Consider the following 8,215-nt stretch of genomic DNA (forward strand, 5'->3'; position numbering starts at 1 on the left):
ACTCGATAGGATCGAATGAAAGTTACTGTTTCAAAGAATTTGAAGTGGAATGGGTAGATGGAGAGAGTAGCTTCAATTCCTTGAATCATGCCATTAGTTTGTTCAATTTGGTGAATTAATTCGCTAGTACCATGGCTGGCAATTACGAACTGAAGCAGAAATCGTCAGCTTCCTGACTTCTATGATTTTAGTGACATCAGCCCAATTGGCAACTAAAAGTGAAGGAAAAAAAAAACGTAGATGTAGTAGCTTTAAACTCCGATTATTTACTGAAATACATGAGTATTCTGCTTTATATGTGTTGTACTCATCACAATCTTCCTACTCACAATCGGTAAATAAGATTGCTTAAGCGGTTTTAGGTCCTGTAGATGGCTGAAACCTGAGTATGGATCTAAAAAAACGTTGTTCACTGAATGTGCCCACTGATCCATATACACCCAACTGATCCATACTCACCGTGAGTATACTCAGGTGTCCATACTCACAATCTTCCTACACACCCAACTGATCCATACTCAGGTGTCCACTGAATGAGCTCAAGCTCTCCACCGTGAATCCATTCTTCAAAAGAAACAGACATTTCATATACGAACATGCAGGGGTTATCTTAATCAAAATAGAGTAAAACTGCTACATTATTTAGCCACTTCACCTTTAGAAATCCACATACATATTGTAGATCTGCAAAGTTGGTATCTAGCCTAGGATGCAGAACTACCGCGGAAGAATATTTTTGGATAGCCTCCACATCAAACATTCGTGGTGAAATGAAACACTCCACGGGACGGGAGACACCACATGACTTGCCGATATGCTGCTAACTGTACTCTTATATCTGTACCTTCTTGTGACCCCATGGAGGTACTGGATTTTTTGCAACATAACCGTGTACCTATTAACAAATAAACATAGGTGTGTTCTGGAGGGTGGCACCCTCTGCTGAACTATTCTCTGGAACCTTAGTGGCACTCTGATCTGCTATTGTCATGATTTTGTGGCAAAAGCTGATAGATCATCCATCGCCCTTGTCTCACGAACAATATACTCCAATTGATAGTATGGAGACAACACCTGATCCACTATATTACTTGGCGATATTTGCAGAGGCAATTTTCATAGAGTGAAATGTACCTGCTGACAAACAAATATGCTTCTTAGGTGAACCAATTTATCTTCCATGGTTCTAGCAACAAAGAAAAGAAAAGGAAAAGTAAGATAGAGAAACAGTAAGGGTGAGCAGGCAATGTAAAAAGCTGAAAGACCACAAAAGTTTGGCTGCACCTATGCAAATAACAAAGAAGCAAATAAAACTAAATCCTAAATGTGCCATTGAAAAGTGGGTGAACTGCAAGAATTAGATAATAAAAATGTAATAGCACATCAAATTTCTATCTATTTTACTGAGAGAAAAACATGATATAGGGAAGAATGCAACCTGCATAGACTTTTGTCTGCATAAACCTAGCTGGAGAAACTAAAACAGATAAGAAAGTGTGAAGTATACATCTGAGTACATATGGTAGAAGAAGAATGCGATTGCATACAAAATTTCTAGCATGAGAACTCATGGAAGAAACAAACGTATAAAATGTACTTACTCACAAAGACGTGAGGAGTAAATATAGTTGAGCGTCAAGACTGGATCCCAAAAGCTCGAGGAGGTCGATCCGAGAAGCAAAACGGAAGATGAGCTCGAGACAGGAAAATTAGCTGTAGAAGAGACATCAGGTCGAAAGAGTGATTTAGAAGATGGGCAATAGATAAATAGAAAGAGTGAAACGGATAGGTAAGAGTAGCACTCATATGAACAATTTGCAATAGCAATGAAATTCCCCAAATCTAAGAGTCACAACAAAAATGAACCAACAGCATCTGATATGTAAAGCACAGTGAATATATATATATATATATATATATCAGAAAACCTCATAGTTGTGTAGTGTCAATTGAAGAAAGATCAAACCTGTAAATTAAACTGCAGATTGGTATGTCACTGCATAGTTTATCCCTCTGCATATCTGTAGCAACGCCTACAAAAGTAGAGAAAAAAAATACAAACTCAATCCAAATTATTCACAAGTAGAATCTATATGACTTTCAACCGAGATTTAACAAAAAAATATACGTCAACGGTCAATAGTAGCGAGCAGAAACTATATGCCTTCAACCAAGAATTAACAATTTGGATTCTCACAGAAACACCTCCATAGAAAAATTCTGACAGTACTATGTCTAAAAAAATTCATATCAGGAGCTCTCATGTAGTGTTGAAGACATGTGAATCATTAAGTGTATGCAAGAATGCAAACTGGTACAGAATAAAAAGCCATTACTGAAATCATCAGCATGTACTTCAGATAGGATTAACAGTGACACATAGTTTGAATCTGAAAAACCACAGTTACTATTCATGTTTGCACGTCCACCCTTTGCGAAATAAAGTTGGAGCAACCATGGATATTTCTATTTGTATCTTCAGCCACTGTTTGGTCAGATTACTGCAATAAGGGCATAGTTGCTCTTCCATGTACAAAAAAGAAGAAGAAAATGTACACTATTTTATATTTTGGGAAGAAACAAAGAGTATTCTTACCATCTTCTGTAGATGCAAAATTCCCTAGAAGTCGCGGCGTCATAGAGAGATAGAGAGAGTCATGACACGGATGGCGATGCAATGCATCCGAAAGGGAGCACCGACTGTGCCGGATCCTCCCATAGTCGTGCTGACTCAGGAGGGAGAGGAGGGTGCCGATGTCCTCCGCCTTGCTCCTCCCATGGCCCCGCTGCCTCCAGAGGTAGAGGAGGCCAGGAGGGCGCCCATGCCCTCCTCCTCGTTGTTAGCCGCCCTGGGAAGGAGATGGGGGCGTCGAACTCCCCCGTGTCGCCCGCAGACTTGGGAGGGGGAGAAAGCCGGCTGATGGCTGCCTTGGTAGGGGAGAGAAGGGAAGCCTGGGCTGCCTCTGCGTGCACCTCATGGCTAGGGGGTCGGAGGTAGAGGAGAACGGCCTCCTCCACACGGGAGGATATGGGATGCAGCGATTTTTTTTTGAGAAGTTGCCACGTTTCTATTCATATTACATCAGATTACAAACGCGGAAACAGTATGAAACCTCCAGAACAACAGCTGTTCCGACACTTTGCAAAAAAGACCTCGCGAAAATGGAAAAATACAAGGAAGCCCTGAAGATTGATGACCCACAAGTATAGGGGGTGTATCGTAGTATCTTCGATAAGTAAGAATGTCGATCCCAACGAGGAGCAGAAGGTGTTGACAAGTAGTTTCGATGAAGGATTCACTGTAAATGCTCACAAACAAGTATTCAAGGAGTTTTGATGTAACAGATGAATAAAGTACAAGTAAGTAAAAGAGAAATAATTGCAGAGAGTGGCCCAATCCCTTTTAGCACAAAGGACAAGCCGGTTTGTTTACTTATAATGACCAAACGTTCTTGAGGACACACGGGGATTTTAGTCTAGTGCTTTCGCTTCATGTAGCTAAATAATCTTCATTGTTTTGATAAGTGTTGTGTGGGTGAACCTATGCTAATGCACCGCCCTTCCTAGGACTAATACATACTTGTGATTATACCCCTTGCAAGCATCCGCAACTACAAGAAAGTAATTAAGATAAATCTAACCACAGCCTTAAACTCTGAGATCCTGCGATCCCTCTTGCATCGATATACTAACGGGGGCTTAGGTTTCTGTCACTCCGACAACCCCGCAATTAGCAACCGAATACAAGATGCACTCCCCTAGGCCCATAAATGGTGAAGTATCGTGTAGTCGACGTTCACACGACACCACTAGAAGAATGACACCACAACTTAAATATCATAACATTGAATATTACTCAACCATAGTTCACTACTAACATTTAGACTTCACCCATGTCCTCAAGAACTAAACGAACTACTCACGAGACATCATATGGAATACAATCAGAGGTGATATGATGATGAATAACAATCTGAACATAAACCTTGGTTCAACGGTTTCACTCAATAGCATCAATAACAAGTAGAAATTAACACGGGAGAGTTTCCCCTATCAAACAATCAAGATCCAACCCAAATCGTTACAGCGGTGACGAGGTGCAGCGGTGGTGATGGCGGTGTAGATGGCGGAGGTGGCGATGATGATGATGGAGATGATGTCCAGCTCGATGACGATGGCGATGGCGTCGATTTCCCCCTCCGGGAGGGAATTTCCCCGGCGGATTCCTGCCCGCCGGAGAGCTCTTTTCTCTCTGGTGTTCTCCGCCCCGCAGAGGCGGCTGTAACTCTTCGTGAGGTACCCTCTGTGGCTTAGGTTTTCGGGACGAAGGAGTACGCGAAGAAAAGGAGGCGAGAGGGGCTGTGGGGCCCCCACACAACATGGTGGCGCGGCCAGGCCATGGGCCGCGCCGCCCGTTGTCTAGGCCCACCTTGGGTCCAGCTGGCTCCCCCTTCCGGCTTCCTTCGTCATCCGGAAAAATAGGAATTTACGTGTAATTTCCTTCCACGGTTGATCTTCCGAAATATTGCGTTCTGACGGTGCTTTTTCCAGCAGAATCCTGGCTCCGGTGCTTGATCCTCCAATAATGATGAAACATGCAAAATAGATGAAATAACATAAGTATTGCGTCCCAATATGATACAAAATAGTGATGCAAATTGGACGTATCAACTCCCCCCAAGCTTAGACCTCGCTTGTCCCCAAGCGAAACTGAGCTCGATAAACAAGACCACATGTTTATGGAGTGAAGAGTCGATAAATAAAATACGGACAAGAAGCATCATATTCATTCACACAAGACATTCTAGTAAACAACGTCCTCATATAACTCAACTTGAAATAAGTAAAGAGAAATCACAAGTAAAGGTGCATAGGAAATCATAAATGGTTATGGCAAACTTTGTTCTTGGTCAGAGAACTACTAATGGATTGTACTTCTAAGCAAAGCTTTCATATTAGAATTTATATAGCTGGGCTTTCATTCTCAATCATAACAATCTCCTCATAATCATTGATAACTTCAAAGTCATATTCATTCAGATAAAATTTGTACTAAACAAGAAAGTATAAAAGACATGATTAACTGAATCATAGCATAAATGGTTGGTTCACAACAACTCAATTGCTTGCTTGAGATAGAGGGAAATAGGTTTATCGACTCAACATAAAAGTAAAAGATAGGCCCTTCGCGAGAGGAAGCAGGGATTAAATCATGTGCTAGAGCTTTTCAAGTTTTGAAATCATATAAAGAGCATAAAAGTAAGATTTTGAGCGGTGTTTGTTGTTGTCAACGAATGGTAGCGGGCACTCTAACCCCCTTGCCAAACGAACCTTCCAAGAGCGGCTCCCATGAGGGACGGCATCTCTACCAAGCAAGGTAGATCATCCCCCTTCTCTTTTGTTTACACATGTATTTTAGTTTTATTAAGGATGACACTCCCCCAACCTTGGCTTTCTCAATCCATGGCTAACCGAATCCTCGGGTGCCTTCCAACATTCACATACCATGGAGGAGTGTCTATTGCAAAATTAAGTTGCTTACCGATAAATCGGGGCAAAACATGTGAAGAGAATTATTAATGAAAGTTATTAATTGGGGCTGGGAACCCCGTTGCCGGCTCTTATTGCAAAATTATTGGATAAGCGGATGTGCCACTAGTCCATTGGTGAAAGTCCGCCCAACAAGATTGAAAGATAAAACACCACATACTTCCTCATGAGCTATAAAACATTGACACAAATAAGGAGTAGTATAGTTTGAATTATTTAAAGGTAGCACATGAAGTATTTACTTGGAATGGCAGAAAATACCATGTAGTAGGTAGGTATGGTGGACACAAATGGCATAGGTTTGGTCTAAGGTTATGGATGTATGAGAAGCATTCCCTCTCAATACAGGTCTTTGGCTAGCAAGGTTTGATAGCAAGCATAGAGGTTGAGGGAAACAAACAAATATACATATGATAGAAACAATCATGCATCTTTCTCATAAGCACAAGCAATTTTAACTTCAGAATACTAAACTCATTAGCATAGAGATAATAGAGTAATATATCTAAGTGTATTTCTCTCTTCTATTTAAACATCAAGATGTTGTTGCTATTGACCAATGCTAAGTTTGCCAAAACCAAATAGATTTACTTGATGCTCCCAAAGTGATATCAATACTAATGTCAAGAGTAATCATATAATAGAGATTGCAAACTAAAATAAGGTGTGCAAAAAGTAAATGATAAGACTTCTCATTAATATTCCATAACGATAACTCACACCAACGGATACATAGATAACCAACTAAGAGAGATACTTCCATATTGCATACTATTCCATATGATAACTTCCCTACTCATGATATGACACTACTTGATAGTAAAAGATAAAGGTAGTGATGATGTGATACCGCGGCACTCCCCCAAGCTTGGAACAAACCAAGGGGATGCCAATACCGATGATGAATTACTCCTTCGGTGATGATGGCGAATCCTTGCCATCATCAGACTTCCATGGAAGAGGCTCTCCATCAACAAAAGACATCTTGGTCTCCGGAAACCTGAAACTAGCAGCATGACTTATGCGCTTAAACCTGTTTTCATACTCACAGTTTTGATTATGAACATCATAGAGTTGAGCTTGGAGTTTGTTGGTGGTGTCGTGAAGTGAGAAGATATCGTCCCACAACTTTGCAGTCTCCTTCTTGTGTCCATCAATGAGTTCAGACACAATCTTGTGAAAGATGTCCACTTCACGCTCAGCCATCTTCTTGTAGTTGAAGACCTCTTGTTCCAGTTTCTCCATCCTGTCTTCCAAACTCCCTTCTCCCTTAGGACCCTGGACATCTTTGATCTGCAACTCTCCATCTACGAGCAGCAATTCTTTGGGGTGCATCTTCAGCTCGTTCATGTACGGGTTGACGACGTCCTCAAAGAAGCTGTCCTTCTGAGTTCCCGACGAAGACATGGTGGATCTAGATCCGAAGCAGATCCTGGCAGAAAACAGCTCGAAACAAAACACGATGAGAAAGCGATATACGGACCTCCAGGGGTCCGGGGGATTATATAGCAAATATTTTTACAACAAAAGGAAGGTTCCAGGTCGAACAAGAGTCGGAGGGGGACAACGAGGCGGTGTCCTCATAGGGCGGCGCGGCTAGGGTGGGGCCCGCGCCGGCCTATGGGGGCACGCCCTCGTGCGTCTCCTCCACTCCGTTTCGATCCCGTAATTTTTCATATTTTCCAAAAACAGCAGAAATATTGTTCGGAAAGCTAAACGCGGACTTTTATTACCTGTACTGTTACCTATTCAAAGTCGAGTTCTGGCGGACTGTCAATTTGTCCTTTGATGAAAGCCTCCGGTGTTTCCACTTGAATAATATCAACATCAACATTATAAGAATCACCCGAGATATAATGCTTGAGTCTTTGTCCATTCACCACTTGCGTAGCATTGCCTTGGAGAGAGCTAATTTTAATTGCTCCTGAACGATACACCTCCTCAACAACATATGGTCCTTCCCATTTCGAGAGTAATTTCCCTGCAAAGAATCTGAGACGAGACCGATACAATAGGACTTTATCCCCAATATTAAACTCTCTTTTAATAATTCTTCTATCATGCCACTTCTTAACTTTTTCTTTAAAGAGTTTAGCATTTTCATAAGCTTCACTTCTCCATTCATCTAGAGAACTTAATTGCGAGCAACCTCTTATTACCGGCTAGTTTCGGATCTTTATTTAGTTCTCTAACAGCCCAATAAGCTTTGTGCTCTAGTTCTAAAGGTAAATGACAAGCTTTTCCATAAACCATTTTATAAGGTGACATTCCCATAGGATTTTTATAAGCAGTTCTATAAGCCCATAGTGCTTCCTTCAATTTGCTAGCCCAATTCTTTCTAGATTTATTAACGGTCTTTCCCAAAATAGATTTAATCTCTCTATTTGATAATTCTACTTGACCACTAGTTTGAGGGTGATAAGCGGAAGCAATTCTATGATTAATACCATACTTAGCAAGAGTTTTTCTAAAACCTCCATGAATAAAATGAGAACCTCCATCAGTCATAATATATCTAGGTACTCCAAATCTAGGAAAAATAATATCTAAAAGCATTTTTAAAGAGGTCTCACCATCAGCACTTTTTGTGGGTATAGCTTCTACCCATTTAGTAACATAATCAACAGCGACAAGTATATGAGTGTTACCTTCTGAAGAAGGGAAA

The 8,215-nt window shown here is 41.1% G+C and overlaps 1 long non-coding RNA gene across 2 annotated transcripts; it reads right to left on the reverse strand.

Moving 5' to 3' along the window:
- Positions 1–308: 308 nt before the first annotated feature.
- LOC124676685 lies at positions 309–3,033 on the reverse strand. Of its 2 annotated transcripts, XR_006993754.1 has the most exons (4): positions 2,597–3,033; positions 1,967–2,033; positions 1,602–1,713; positions 309–1,186 (listed from the first exon to the last, which is right to left on the reverse strand). It is a non-coding gene; the product is annotated as an uncharacterized LOC124676685 (long non-coding RNA). The 2 variants fall into 2 exon arrangements; XR_006993752.1 differs by having other exon boundaries at positions 309–1,713.
- Positions 3,034–8,215: the final 5,182 nt, after the last annotated feature.

The sequence above is a fragment of the Lolium rigidum genome, chromosome 1, assembly GCF_022539505.1.
Source record: "Lolium rigidum isolate FL_2022 chromosome 1, APGP_CSIRO_Lrig_0.1, whole genome shotgun sequence".
Taxonomy (NCBI): Eukaryota; Viridiplantae; Streptophyta; class Magnoliopsida; order Poales; family Poaceae; genus Lolium; species Lolium rigidum.